Source organism: Dasypus novemcinctus, chromosome 27, assembly GCF_030445035.2.
Source record: "Dasypus novemcinctus isolate mDasNov1 chromosome 27, mDasNov1.1.hap2, whole genome shotgun sequence".
NCBI lineage: Eukaryota > Metazoa > Chordata > Mammalia > Cingulata > Dasypodidae > Dasypus > Dasypus novemcinctus.
This window is the reverse complement of record NC_080699.1, coordinates 37190179-37206917: the sequence shown is the minus strand read 5'-3', so window position 1 is coordinate 37206917 and position 16739 is coordinate 37190179.

Here is a 16739-nt window from a genome sequence, read left to right as displayed (position 1 = left end):
AAACAGTAAGTATTTCATGCTTTGCAGGCCATACAACCTCCTGTTGCAGCTACTGAATACTGAACTCTGCAGATGTAGCATGAAAGTAGCCACAGACAATATATAAATGAACAGACATAGCTGTGATCCAATAAAATTGCATATGCAAAATCAGACAGCAGGCCAGATTTGTCCCATGGGCCACAATTTACTGAACCAAGTTCTAGATTATTTCTTCCACATCCACGGTTTTAATTGCTAATTAAAGATGAGTCAAAAACATATATCTATCTATGACCTCTCTCCCCTGAAGACCAGACTGTCACTGACATAACCACTGGAACGTCTTAAAGGAATCACAAATGTAAATGAAGGATGTGTAAAACTACAGTCCTTACCCCACTGATATATGGGAATATGTGTGGGGCTGTTACGTGCACCCACTCATTTCAGACACAATCCCTACTCTTCTCCCCATCACTAATTCCACTCCAGCCACAAGGCCTCCTTGCTGTCCCTTGAAGATGGACATGCTAAACAGGTTTCTGCTTTAGAGCCCTTACGCTGGCTTTTCTCTCTGCTTGGATACTCTACCCCAATATCCACATGGCTAGCTAACTCACTTTGCTCGAATGTCTCTTTTTCCGTGAGAACTCCCCTGACCATCTTATTTAAATTGCTGCTCCACACCAGGACAGTGCCAATACTCCTTATTCTGCTCCATTTCTATTTACACATCACATTCTATTTCCAACACGTATCACTTTCTAAGACACAATATGATTTGCTTATTTATTTTGTTTAATTTTTTGTGTCTTTCTCCCCATACAAAACTGTAAGCTCCAAGAGAGAGCAGTGATGGTTTTTCTATTTTAAGCTCTGATAAATTCCAAAAGCCTAGACAAGTGCCTGATACCTAATAAGACTTAATAAATACCATATGATTGAATGAATGAAAATATCTAAAACCAAGCTCAGGGCTCCCATTTTATGTCTTTCGTAAAAAACAACAACAACAACACAAACAAAAAAATAAACAAAAAAAAACACCTGGCCCTCTTCCAGTCTTCCGGTATGACTCAATTCTCTCCTTCACTTCCACAGACAAGCTTCCTTCTGATTTTACCCTCAAAGTTCTCTGAAATTTCTTCATTCTATTTTCTGAACTGGCAATGCCTTGTCTAACCAGCCAGGTCTTCTCACTTGAACAAACGAATGAGGTGTCTGCCTGGTTCCAACATTTACTCTAGTACATCTCCAAAGCCATTATCCATTCTCTATCTAAAAACATCATTTTCAATGTACCTTTTTACCTCCATGCTCCCTTGGATGAAATTAATCCTTAGGTAAAGACTGAAATCCTGCTACCTACCATTTCAGCTTCATCTAGCATTCTTGATATTTTTGCTACAGTTAATTATCAGATAGATGAATAAGCAGAATGTAAGTAAAGAGGAGAACACAAATCCTTGGTTTTATTCGAGAATAACAAGATGAATGGTGCTATGTCCAAGTAGCTTAAGGAAAATAAGAACAAAAACAGGTCATGTAGCAATATAATGGGTTTGTGCTTTAATTTGTCAGGTTAGAGGTTCTTGGCCATTTGGATTAGTTGTTATTTGGCTAGGTAGGTATAGTACTTGGGGAGAGATCAAGGCCATGAAGAGAAGTTTTAAAATAATCATGGGATTGGATGAAATTCCATAATAAGAGTACTGACAGAAAGAAAGCAGGGATGGGTCCTTAATTAATCCCTTTTTTAGGACTAGCAAAAATAGATGTTTCAGCCAAAAAGACTGAAAAGAAGCACTTAGAGGAAGAGGAGAAATAGCAGCAGATGTTAACAAGGAAACTATAAAAGGAAATTATTTTAGGTTGGAGGATATGGCCACTTATTCCAAGTGCTACAGATAGGTGACTTAAAATATTTATAATTGAGGTAAAATTGATATAGCATAAAAGTAATCTTTTTAAAGTAAACAATTTGGTGGCATTTAATACATTCACAATGTTGTGCAACCACTACTTCTATATCATTTCAAAATATTCTTAACAGACTCAAAGGAAACCTTATACTAATTAAGCAGAAACTGAGTATCTTGGTTTGCCCCAAGGGCCACTGATGCAAAGTACCAGAAATGGGCTGACTATTATAATGGGGTATATTTAGGGTAAAAACTTACAGTTCCCAGGCCACCATGAAATGACCAGATCAAGGCATTAGCAGAGGCTTTCTCACCAAAGTCAGTTGCCACATAGTGAAACAAGATGGCCACCAAGCTCTGCCAAATTCTCTGCCTTCCCCTCCAGAATCTACTGTCTTCTGGAGCTCAGCTTAAGGCAACCAGCCATAGGTTTTGTCTCTTACCAGAGCTCCACTCTCAGTCTTGGCTGCTCCACTTTCTTCCTGAGCTCAGCTGTGATATGTCGGCCATATGGTTCATCTCCCCCAGGGCCTCAGCTCTTTGAGCCTCTTGGGGATTCTCTCCTTGAGCTCAGCTGTGGGCATACCTGGAGTCCTTTATCTCACAACGCAAGATCAAATATAATATGGTGGTTTTTCTTGTGTGTGTCTCTTTCACTGTCTCTGTTTATATAGACCCAGCGAGAGGGCAGAGACTCAACCTGAATCATGTCTCACTGACATAGTCTGATTAAAAAAGTCTCACACCCACAAGAATGGATTAGTTCAAATCATAATCTTTCTCTTTTTGGGATTCATAAAAGAATTTCAAACAGTCACACTGCTTATCCACTAAACTCTGCTCCCAATTCATTCTTCAATCTGCCTTGTTTCTCCATGGATTTACCTATTCTGGATATTTCATAAAAATGAAATCATACAATACGTGATCTTTTATTTTTCACTTATTTCACTGAGCATAATGTGTCATTACTTCATTCATTCATTTCATAAAGTGCTCATCTCTTTTTAGGGCTGCATAGTATTCCATTGTGTGTGTGTATATATATATATATATATACACACACACCACAATTTGTTTATCCATATATCCTTTGATGGATATTTGAACTGTTTACACCTTATGACTATTGTGAATAGTGCTGCTATGAACATAGATGTGCAAGTATTTATTTGAATACCTGTATTCTATTCTTTTGGGTATACTACTGTGACTGGAATTGCTGAGTCATAGGTAATTCTATGTTTAACTTTTTGAGGACACAACAAACTGTTTTCCACAGTAGCTGAATTTTATATTCACTCTAGAAATGTGCATGTATAAGGATTGAGATTTCTTCACATCCTCACTAATACTTGTCATTTTCCTTTTTAAATTATAGACATTCTAGTGGGTATGAAGCAGTATTAGTAGTGCTTTTGGTTTGCATGTCTCTATTGACTAATGATGTTGAGCATCTTTTTATTTGCTTATTGTTCATTGTATTCTTTTTCAAAAATTTATTGAAGTATATAATAAGCAATACATATACAGTAATAGTTGTGAACTTACAAAACAAACATATAACGTACACAAGGCTCTCATACCTTGCGCAGATACTTTGTTTAGTAGTAATATTTTAAGGATGCTCTTAAATCATTAGTACAAAATGTTTCATAACAATGTAAAGTATTGGTGTGTTTTTTCTTTGTAGAAATGTCTATTCAAAGCCTTTGCCCTTTTTTAGTTTTTGTTGAGTTGTAAAAAGTTTTTATATATTCTGGATACCAGATCATTATCAGATATACTATTTGCAATAATTTTCTTCCATTCAGTAGATTCCATTTACACTTTCTTAATAGTGTCCTTAGATGCACAAAACCTTTAAATATTATGAAATTCAATTTATCCATTTTTTTGGTTGCTGCTGATGCCTTTGGTGTCATATTTAAAAATCTATCATCAATTTAAAGGTCATGAATATTTTAGTTCTTACAGGTAGACCACTGACTCATTCTCAGTTATTTTTAGATTCGGTGTAAGACAAGTTGGATCCACATCCAACTTCATCTTTTATTTTCCTGTGGGTATCCTATACTATCCAGCACCATTTTTTGAAGAGACTATTCTTTCCCCATTGAATGGTGTTAGCACGTTTGTCAAAATCAATGGGCTACAGATGAATATGGGTTTATTTCTAAACTTGCAATTTTAATCTGTTGGTCTATATGTCTTACATTATGCCAGGATCACACTTTTAATTACTGTAGCTTTATAGTAAATTTTGAACTCAGATACTGTGAGTCCTCCAGGTTTAATCTTGTTAAATATTGTTTTGTCTATTAGAGACCTCTTGCAATTCTACATGAATTTTAGAATTAGCTCTTCCATTTCTGCACAAAGGCCCACTGGAATTCAATGAAATAAGAATTTCATTGAATCTATAGAACCCTTTTATATCTTAACAATATCAAGTCTTCAAATCCATAAACATAGGATATTTTTCCATATATTTAGGACTTATTTGTTTTTTTGTAAGTTTCAGGGTACAAGTCTCACATCCTTGGTTAATTTTATTCCTAGGATTTTATTCCTTTGGATGCTGTTTTAAATGAAATTATTTTCTTAATTTCCTTTATGAATTGTTATTACAGATGTATAGGATCACAAATGACTTTTCTGTACACTATTGATTTTCTTGATATTGTACCTTGCAACTTTTCTAAATTTGTTATTAAGCTTTAACCCTTTATGTATGTCTATATGTATATGTGTTAAAAACCTTTGGGATTCTTTTCCTCAATGTAAATAGATTCAAACTTTATGAGAATATAGTGTTACATCTTCCTTTTCAATTTAGATGTCTTTTCATCTCTTTTTCTTGTCTAATTTCTCCAGCTAAAACATCCAATTCAAAGTTGAATAGCATTGCTAAAAGAAGGCATCCTTGTCTTGTTCCTAATCTTAAATGGAAGTTTTCAGCTTTCACAACAGAGTATGATATCAGCTGTGAAATTTTCATTGATACCCTTTATCATGCTAAGGAAATCCCTTCTATTTCTACCTTTTTGAGTGCTTTTATAATGAAAGTGTTTTGGATTTTCTCAACTGCTTTTTCTATGGTAATTGAAAGGATCATGTATTTCTTTCCTTTCTTCTATCAACGTGGCATACTACATTGATTAATTTTCTTATAATGAACCGCCTTTGCTTTCCTTGACTAAATAGCCACCCCAGTTCTCTTTTGGTTACTACTTGCATAAAGTACCTTTTTCCATCCTTTAACTTTCAACCTATCTGTGTATTAGGGTGAAAAGTGAACCTCTTATAGAGAGTGTACAGATGGATAATTCTGCAGACTGTAGCTAGTTTTAGTGACTTTTCTAAACTAATTCTGTAAAGTCTTTTTTAAAAATTTATTAACTTTTTTTTAAAGATACATAGATCACAAAAAATGTTACATTAAAAAATATAAGGGATTCCCATATACTCCATTCCCCACATCTCCCACTCCTCCCACATCAACAATTTCTTTAGAATGGTACATTCATCGTTGCATTTGATGAATTCATTTTAGAGCACTGCTTCACAGCATGGATTATAGTTTACTTGTAGATTACACTCTCTCCCAGTCCATTCAATGGGTTATGGCAGGATATATAATGTCCTACATCTGTCCCTGAAATATTATTCAGGACAAATCCAAGTCCCCAGAGTGCCCCATATCACACCTCTTTTTCCTTCTTCCTGCCTTCAGCAACTCCCGTGGCCACTGTCTCCACATCAATGATATACTTTCTTCCATTGCTAGAGTTACAATATTCTATAGTAGAATACCTGTAAGTCCACTCTAATCCATATTTTATTCCTGCATCCTGATGCCCACTCCACCTCTAATATGAGAGGGGGCTTAGATCCCACATGGCTGATGGATGAGATTCTCCTGCTTACAGTTGTAGACTCTCTCGGTTCCTTGGTGTGGTGGTTGGCCATCCTCAACTCCTTATTAGCTAACCTAGGTAAGTCCAATGAACTGGAGAGTAGTTATTGCAACTCTGCTGAGCCTCAGGACCCAGCTGGCATATGGACAGTCCAGAGATTCTAGTTTCTAGGACATACACTGACCCCAGTACCTACCACAGGTTCAGTAAAAGTGACAGAAGAGGCATGTGTAGAGAACCCACACATCTGAGTCCAACTCCATTACACTTGGGTATACAAATTCCTAAGTAGGGCCCAATGGCAAGGCACTGAACTCCAGAGCTATCTGCCATGATTATAGGACCTGGGTTTCTCTGTAGCCCTCAGGAGCACCACTACCTGAGGTTGTATCCACTTTGGCTGTCTCTGGGATCCTGCTGAGAAGTGTGTAAGTGCCACCCCTCTGAGGATCTCCCGACTCATTTTGAAGTCTCTTAGCTATATAAACTCATTTATCTTCACCATTTCCCCTTTTATTCAATATCTTTTTCTAGTTGCTTCCCCAGTCAGTGCTTGGTTGTAATCCCTCAGCACCATGGATGCTCATCCCCCTGAGTCATGTCCCAAGGTGGGGGGAAGGTCATGCGTCTACATGCTGAGTTTGGCTTAGAGAGTGGCCACATTTGAGCAACATGAAGGCCCTCAGGAGGTAACTCTTAGGCACCCTGCAGCTCTAGGCCTAGTTCATATTTTAGGCACACAGACTCATAAGCACAGTCATCAGTATCAAGGGCCATCATGGGACCATCCTTTTTCCCTGGTCTTTACCCTTGCACTTGATGATTTTTGCTGTTCCATTGGGAAATGTGACAGATCTCCCCAGGTTGGGAACTCAGCACTCCCTCAGTTGTCATATGAAACTCTACCCAGTATGTCAATACCAATGAACATACGAACATATCTATATACCCTCTATGCATGCCCTGGAAAACTCCCTTCCACCCATGCATCCCCCATCAATGACACCCCACACCAATGTTCCTCCCCTGCCATAGTTGAACCCCTCTCTGATCCAAAACTTCTTCAAAAATGAAGCCTAATATGTTGCCAAATTCAATTAAAAGGAAAATGAAATAGTAATAGCTTAAAAATTTAGAAATAAAATACATAATAATTTAGAAAAACTAAAATAAAGTAAAAAAATAAATTGGGATATTTAAAAAATGAAAAACAAAAAATTATTTTTAACATTTTGCCTTTCATCACTGTAATAGGTGTTGCCCTGTATGTAAAGTGACAAGGCAATCTCTTCCATTTCTTCCTCAGTGTCTTATATCTTTTTTATTTTTATTTCTTCAAAAAAGTTTTAGGTCTCAGTAAAGTCACATATAGAATACAGGGGGCTCCCACACACCTAACATCCTCCCCAGCAATGATCTTTTTACTTATGGATATTACATGTGCTACAACTAATGTACAAATTCTTTAATCTTTGTCATGTGTCATTTTTGAAGCTTCTGTTACTTTACCTTGTGTTCAGAAGGTGTTTCAACACAGATTTCCTTAAATATAATAAGACCAAATGGTAAACAGAGAGAAAGAAGAAAAAAGAAAGCTTTTCTAACATGGGTCCTACACTGGCCATGCATGTGGCTTTCTAACTTCCACAGTATACATGGGTATATTCAAATATCCCAATTCCTCAAAGAAACTCTATTTCCCAAAACTTCCAATGCATTTAGCACTCTATTTTATACCACAACCATATTTTTACCCTAGATTATTCATTCACCTTCCAGCAGTGCTTTTGAGGAATGACCACCACTTCTCCAGTGTGGGTAGTTCTGAGTTAGGCAAAACAAAAGCAAGCATCTTCCATCAGTCCTTCAAGTAACCCCAGACAGGTTAAAACAGACAAACACTATTCTTTGTGATACAATGGGCTCTACTCCTTCTGGAACTAAGGATCAATATCCCAAACTGGAATGACAGCTGCCATCATCAGAAACAGAGTGAAGTGGGGGATGAATGGTGTGGCAAGGGCAAGTAAAAATGCCACATCTTTCTTACTATACTTATGGTAACTTTTCCTTGTTTGATCATTTGCTTGGGTGCTATAAACCTCTGATTATATTTTAGACAAAAAAGTTGGGTCTCACAATTTTGCTTGACTTTTTAATGCTTCTGTGGTGGCACAGATGTTTAGAGTTGCCTACTCCTTTTTCATTCACTTCCTGTCTTCCTAACTTAGTGATTTTTTATAGAAGAGTAGAAGACATTGCAGCAAAATGGTAAGTAGGTGGGAGTCAGATTGCAGTAGGTGAAGAAGTGAATGGAAGTAGAGGAAATGGGAAAAAAAACTATATCCACTACCCTTTTAAAGAGCTTGACTGTGAAAGAAAGAAGGGGAAGAGGCATGGGAGAATACAGATTAGCATAAATTAATTTGATTTATTACAGTATGTTTCCCAAGAGTATTTGTATATTTAAATAATAGTAACAACACTGACCATTAACATTTATTGAGGATGTCAGTATGTATCATACACCATGCTAAGTTACCCCTTATGTTTGTGAGGTATCCTAATTTTGCAAATGGAGACCACAAAGAAATGAAGTAGGTAACTATCTCCAAATCACACACCTAATAAATGGTGTGTGAAGAATTCAAACTCTTACCTACCCAACTTTAATAGCTATATTTTTAACTCTTAAAATGGAGTTTTCCAAATATTGGTTATCCACACATCTTCTTCCCCATTTTTGCTTAAACCCTCACCATGAACTAATTTTACCATTATTTACTCAATACTTTTTTAAAAAATTCACTCACTTTTCACAGTTGATTGGTTTCTTTAATGTATAAGGGGATTACTTTGTATAAAGAAAAACTCTCACCAACTGTATTTTATTAAATACTCAGTTTATTAAAATTATACATATTTAATAAAATTTAAACAATTTTATTAAGACATGGGTAGACACTTATTAATAAAATTCCCTTAAACAATTTGAACCACAATTACAACTTAGTATGACTAATCCTTCTAAATGTTTCAAGCACCTTAAATAGAAGGTAAAATATGCACAAATACAATTTTTAAAAATCACACTAAAATCTATTCTAAATTATAGGTTTTAGTTCACTTTGTCATTATTTATATACTTGATTGTATACTTGTCTAAACAATAATTGACTCTTCGTGATACTTTCCTAAGGTTGTTCAGAGTATTTTTTTTAAGATATTCCCTAAGGTTATAGTATTTACCAAAAAAAAAAAAGAAAGGATATCTAATGCCATTTCCCACTAGCCAAGATTATAGAACCTGGGTTATAAATTTATAAATTGATGAACTCTTAGTCAAGGTGCATACGGATGCTTTTCTCAAAGATGACTCAAACCTGAGCCATGTGACATCATAATGAGCTTCCTTTCATATCTTAACTTCACTAGCTATGCCAAAAAGCTTTTGGGGTTCATGATTTTCATTTAGCTTTAAATATTTTGCCACTTGAGAGAGCTTTTCCCAAAATTATATTCTCTCAAATTTTGTTTGCCTGGCGTTGTCTGGCTGTCCTGCACCATACATATTATATTAACTTGCCATTTCTCTGACATCATAATATATTGACTCACATTGTTAATATTATTCAGTATAAATGCATAACTTACCAGCATTTCATTCTAATGACAAGGGACAATTGGAGGTTGTAGGTTCTAGAAGATGTGAAATAAATTGCATATTTAGATTGATTTAGGGGCACAGGGAAGTTGAATCATCTATCACTTTGATACAAATTAAAAAGTGGTAATTTGGGGGGATTGAATTATGTATCCAAGAAAAACATGTTATTCATCTTTATTCATTCGTGTGATGTGAAACCAATTGCAAGTATGACCTCTGAAGATGCTGTTCCTTAACGCATGCTCAAAGGGTATAACGGTGGATCTTAATCCAGTATGGCTGAAACCATGAGCCAATGAATTCCTGTTGTTCAGCCACTCCATTATATAGTATTTGTTTTAGCAGATAGGAAACAAAAACAGCAATAAATTAGATAACTTTTGCTGATTAGCCAGCAGACCTCTTTTTAACTGGATATTCTACCAAGATACGAATAATCAATTTTAATTATTCTGTGTTTTAGTTCTCAATTTGTATAGGACTATTTAACTTAATCCAAGTTTCTTCTAATTACCCAAATCTATTTAAATATATAGAATTAAACAGTATCTGTGTTTTGCAAACATACACTTAGAGTAATAAAATAAAATACATATAATAATATTTCCTTGCAAATTAAATTAATAAAATAAAACTTTTCTTTGTCTTTCATGTATCCTTCTTTTGTATAACTGCCTAGACTTTCAAAACAGTTTTAAATTAATGATAATTATTATCCCCTTTAAATTTCAAATTATCATAAATTGCCCAGTAGAGCTTCTTTAAGTCAGCTTCTTTTTTTGTTATTTCCCATGAGATTCTTAAAAATATCCTTGCTTTCTATCAATATTAGTAATTTCCATGGTTATACAGAATTTTTATTGTCCCAAACAATTTTCCAGAATCCTGGTCCTTTTTTGTGGAGCACATTAGAGACAAAAATCCACATGCTAGAACTGAACATCAAAGTTGCTGACAGCCAGCAGGGCTGGGTTATATTGGTCTGGGTTCAGAGTTATAACTAAATATATATTTCTTTTTAGGGTTATGCATTCACTTTAAATTGTTTTCAATTTAAACTGGTATATTGGTGTTATAAACTATTTGTAGAGGAAACTATGATTTTAATTATTACTAAAACTGCCTATTACATAGTCATATACTTTAAAATAATTGATTTTTAAAGGAAGCTTTAGATCAGAACTGAATATTGCTACTAGTGTCATTTCCTTTATATACATACATAAAAGGAAATGCTAAAAATAAAAAATAGAGTCCAACGCACACACAAACACAAGCAAAAATACGATGTCTGAGACTACTTCTGGCAAGTAGTTGAGTCTGAGGACTACTCTATCTCTGGAGAGAAAAGAGATAGAGCAAATGTTAGAGAAAGTTAAAAACTAATAGCACCAAATTGAGACTTTCTAGTTGATTTAAGCCTAAAAAGAAATGAAAATAGAATTATAATAAGATTTCTCCGTATAGTATTCCATATTATTTAACTACATGTCTTTACCATCTGAAGTCCCTTAGAAATAGTATGGCACGATATGCCACCAAAAAAGAGAGCCAAAGAGAAAAATATGCTTCATATTGAGATTCCAGTTGTGAGAATAAGGGAGGGTTGGACATACCCAGTGGATTCTCCAGCACCTCTCAAATTATATTTTATGGAAGTAATTTTGTTATATGTAAATGTTAGGGACACAAAATTCAAGTACTGTAAATTTTATGGCTTCTTACAATTATTACACTTGTTTCATATTTAAGTTCAACTAATACTAGCCAATATACATGGCCACAAAGTGGAGAGCCAAGATTTAAACTCAGGCACTATGACCCTAGAGCTAATACGGCCCCTAATTATTATACTACTCTTCCTGGAGTCTTGATTCATCAATATTTTTAATAGTGTTGAATCACTATCAAACAGACATATAAATAGGTGACTCAAAGTGAGAATTAAATTCCTAGTTCTATTTCTGGAATAGTGGCATGATAAGCTCTGTAGACACAGTTCCTACTAAAATAACCATAATGAGTCAAACTGTTAATGAAAAAAAAACAAAACAAAACAAAACAAAAAACATCTATTTAAGGCCTGTGTAAATTTTTTATGGACTTGAAGCAAAATTCATTCAGGTAAATATACTAATTCTTGATAAGAGAAGCAAGACTTTGTGGCACATGAGCCATGACGTGCTCAATCCCTACCACCTAGCTTGGCATGATGGAAACTCCAATCTAGTTGGATGTGGCCAGGAAGATGGAGCACACTCCGCCTATGTAAAAGATAGAAGTACACAAAATATACAAATGATTTATGACTGAAAACATTCCAAATTAGAAGAAAGCTATTAATCTACACATCTAAGAAGCTCAATGAACTCCAAATGAAACAAACACAAATTGACACCCAGATAGCAGAAACACAAAGACAAGAAAAATCTTAAAAACAAGTAAAAAATGACTTTCATGTGCAATGGAACCCCAAAAATATAAACGGTTAACTTCTCATGAAAATAATGGAGGCTAGGAGGTATTGGGGGACAAATCCAAAGGGTTAAAGAAAAGAAAATGTTAATTAAGATAGTCATATCCAATGCAAGAATCTTTAAAACATGAGGGTAAAATAAAGACATTTCCAGGTAAACAAAAACTGAGAGAATTTGCTGAAATATGCCACCTAACAAGAAATACCAAAGGAAGTTCTTCAGGAGGAAAGCAAGATATTGCCTAAGCAGACTAGCTCCTATAAATCAAACCCACATGAAAAAGCACAGTGCCAGTAAAGTTAATTGTGTAATTATAAAAGACAGAATAAAGGCATATTTATGTTCTTCTCTTTTATCCATTTGTAGCTGTAAGCATGTATTTGAAAAAAAGAAGAAACGTTTCAAATCAATAACCTAATCTTCCACATTGAGATGCTGGAAAAATTAGAGCAAACAAGAAACCAACAATAACAGAAGGGAAGAAATCAAAGAGATTAGATTTGAAAAATAATGAAATAAAGAATAGAAAAGATAGAATTAACAATACCAATAGTAGTTTTTTCCGAATATCAACACAATTGACAAACCTTTAGCTGAACTGATCAGGCAAAGCAAGAGAGAAGATAGAAATTATAAAATCAAGAGTAGCAATGCTTCATTCAATATGTGTTCATCACTTGTAACAAAGGTCTCACAATGAGGGATGGTGTTGATGTGGGAAGGTGTGGGGGGGGGAGCGGGGAATATGGGAATGCCTTATATATTTTATGTAACATTTATGTCATCTAAAGCTTCTTTAAAAATAAAAAATAAATTTTAAAAAAAGTGAAATTGGGGGCAGTGTAGGGAGTTTCAGTCCTTCCACCACACTGGCTGTTGAACGGGCAGGAACTGTTGGAGACGACTCTTCTGCAGAAACAGTGGGAGGAAAAGCCAGGTTGTGTTCCAGCTCCTAACTTGCTCACTAGAGACAGACATAAAAATCCTCTTCCCCAAGAACAGGGATGGGCACAGCTGATTACAAGTTATGGTTTTTGACTAGCAAATTCTGATCACTGGCTTCCAGCTCAGAGCTCCTGTTTCTACCTGCCCCAGACAAAGGTGTCAGCAGCCATTGTTTCAACTCCCCTGGACAGAGGTGGAGGTGCTGGAGATTTAAAGACACACTACTTTCCTCATGGTTGTGGAGAACAGTTTGCTGAAGGGCTGCATTTGCTAGGCAGGTCAGGAAAGAACAGTTTTGGAAAGCCAATTGACACTAAAAGCCTAGGTAAGAGAGAAGAACTGACCTTCAGAGTAAACTCATCAAGATAATACAATTCCTAGACATCAGCAAAAAAAAAAAAAATTATATGCAATACTAAGAAACAGGAAGATATGACCAGCCAAGGGAACAAATCAAAACTTCAGAGAAAACACGGGATTTGTAACTAATCAAAGATGTTCAAATGTTCAAACAACTCTTCTAAATAAATTCAAGGAGATGAAGGAAAATACAACTAAAGAGAAAAAGGAAATTAAGAAGACAATCTATAAGCATAAAGAAAAATTTTAAATGTAAAAAGAAACATAACAGAAAAATTGAGGATGAAAGGCACAATTGAAGAGATTAAAATACACTAGAAGCATACAACAGCTGATTTGAACAGGCAGAAGAAAGAATCAGCAAGCTAGACTACAGGACCATTCAAATTTTATAGCCAGAGTCAATAGAGAAAAAAAATGGAAAAAGATTGAGCAGGTTCTCAGGGATTTGAGTGACAACACGAAGTACACAAACATGAGTGTCCCAGAAGGAGAATAGAAGGGGAAAGGAGCAGAAAAAAATTTGAGGAAATAAAAAAATTTTCCCAACACTTATGAAAGATATAAATATACCTGTCCAAGAAGTTCAATGTTCTCCCAACAGAACAAATCCTTATAATCCTACTCTAAGATACATACTAATCAGAATGTCAAATGCCCAAGATAAAAGAATTCTGAAAACAGTAAGAGCTTGGAGTAGTGTCAAAAAATGAACATCTTTAGTAAGTGTAACTGAAAGAGTAAAAAGAGAGACAAAAAAGATGTGACATATAAAAACCAAAAGAGTCTGGAGGCTGTCAGAAGGATTGCCCTTATGCACAACTGAGCAGAGTCTGAGAGACAGATAAAGCAGATACAACCCCCAGGTATTGGTTCCTTTGAGGGCTAAAGAGACCCATGGGAGTTATGGTCATCGCCGATGGGGTTAACTACCAGGTCAGATGGCCCCTCTTTGGAAATGGTGTTTATGTGTGATGAATCTGGACTCAGAAGGGATCTCTCTTCATAAGACTTTCATGCTAATGTGCTGGAGTTGCAGTTAGTGTTGGGGTTTAAGATATATTTAGGGGATTTGAATCTCTGGACTGACAATGTGATAGCCAGGTCCTGAGCCTCAACAGACTCCAGCACCTACAATCTGATTTATTGGACTCATCACACTCAGCTAAGATGGAGTTGAAGAAGGACAACCACCACACCATGGAGCCTAGAGTGATTACAACTGAAAGTGGGAGGATTGCATCCAGCATCCATGTGGAATCTGAGCCTCCTCTTGACATAGAGGTGCAATGGACACAACCAATCCAATGTCCACATAGAAAAGGTGGCATTGGATTGGAAAAAGTGGACATGGTGGCTGATGGGTATGGGGAAAGGCAGGAAGAGATGAGAGGTGGAGGCGTCTTTGGGACATGGAGCTGCCCTGGATGGTGCTTCAGGGGCAATCACCGGACATTGTAAATCCTCCCAGGGCCCACTGGATGGAATGGGGGAGAGTATGGGCCATGATGTGGACCATTGACCATGAGGTGCAGAGGTGCCCAAAGATGTACTTACCAAATGCAATGGATGTGTCATGATGATGGGAATGAGTGTTGCTGGGGGGGGGTAGAGGTGGGGTGGGGGTGGTGGGGTTGAATGGGACCTCACATATATATATTTTTAATGTAATATTATTACAAAGTCAATAAAAATAAATAAATAAATAAAAATAAATAAAAACCAAAGGATAAAATGTCTGAAGTACTGAATGTAAGAACATTGAATGTTAGTGGATTAAACTTCCCAATCAAAAGACATATATTGGCAAAATGGATTAAAAAAACAAGATCCAAAAAATTATTTACAAGAGACTCACCTTAGACCCAGGGACACAAACAGGTTGAAAGTGAAAGGTTGGAAAATTAAATTCAATGTAAATAGTAACCAGAAAAAGAGCTGAGGTAGCTATACTAATATCAGACAAAATAGACCTTAAGTGGAAAAATGTTATGAGGCAAAGAAGGACACCAAATACTAATAAAGGGGGCAATCCACCATGAAACAATAACAATCATAAATATCTATGCATCTAACCATGGTGTACCAAAATACATGAGGAAACACTGGCAAACTGAAGGAAGAATTAGAGGTCTCTAAAATAATAGTTGGAGACTTCAATACACCACTCTCATCAATAGATAGAACATCTAGACAGAGGATCAATAAGGAAACAGAGAACTTGAATAATATGATAAATGAACTAGACCTAAAAGACATATACAGAACATTGCACCCCAAAACAGTAAGAGAAACAGTCTTCTCAAGTGTGCACAGATCATTTTCCAGGGTAGATCATATGTTTGGTCACAAAACAAGTTCAATAAAATTAGAAAGATTAAAATTATACAAGGTACTTTCTCTAACCATAATGGAAGGAAGCTAGAAATCAGTAATGGGTAGAGAACTGGAAAAATTAACAAATATTTGGAAGTCAAACAATAAATTCTTTAAAAATCAATGGGTCAGGGAAGCAGATGTAGTTCAAGCAATTGAGCTCCTGCCTACCACATGGGAGATCCCTGATTCGGTTCTCAGTGCATCCATAAGAAGGCAGCAAGCTGGCACAATGAGTAGGCATGGCAAGTTGAAATAAGATGATGCAACAAAAAACCCAAGAAGAAAAACATAATGAAAGACACTACACAACAGGGAGCAGAGGTACTTGGTGCCTCATAAAGAAGACAGCAAGCTGACAAAACAAGATGAGGCAACCAGGGACATGGGGAGGAAAAGCATAATGAGAGACACAACAAAGCAGGGAGTGGAGGTAGCTCAAGTGATTAGGTGCCTCCCTCCCACATTGGAGGTCCTGGGTTTGGCTCCCAGTGCCTCCTAAAGATACAAGGAAGACAGACACAGCAAGTGCAGAACATCAAGGGGATGGGGAGAAATAAGCCTTTAAAAAATATTTTTAGAAATCAATGGGTCAAAGAAGAAATTGCAAGGAAATCAATAAATATCTGAAAACAAATGAAACAGAAAATAATCTATCAAAATGTATGGGAAGGAAGCGGCTGTGGCTCAGTCAGAGGAGCTCTGGTCTACCATATGGAAGACCCTCGGTTTGCATCCCAGGCTTCCTTTTGAAGGCAGGCTCGGTGCACACCGCAGAGCACAGCCCAGCCCACAAGCACCATGGAGTGCCACCCAGCCCGCAGACACTGTGGAGAGCTGACTCAGCAGGGTGATGCAACAAAAAGAAGAGAGACAAGCGAGAACACAGAAGAACCCACAGCAAATGGACACAGAGAGCAGAGAGCAAGCAAGCCACAAGAGGGGGGATAAAAAAATGTATGGGAAGCAGCAAAGGTAGTGCTGAGGGAAATTTATAGCCCTAAACACTTACTTTAAAAGAGACAAAAAAGCTAAAATCAAAGACTTAACTGCACATCTGAAGAAACTACAAAGAGAACAGCAATCTAAT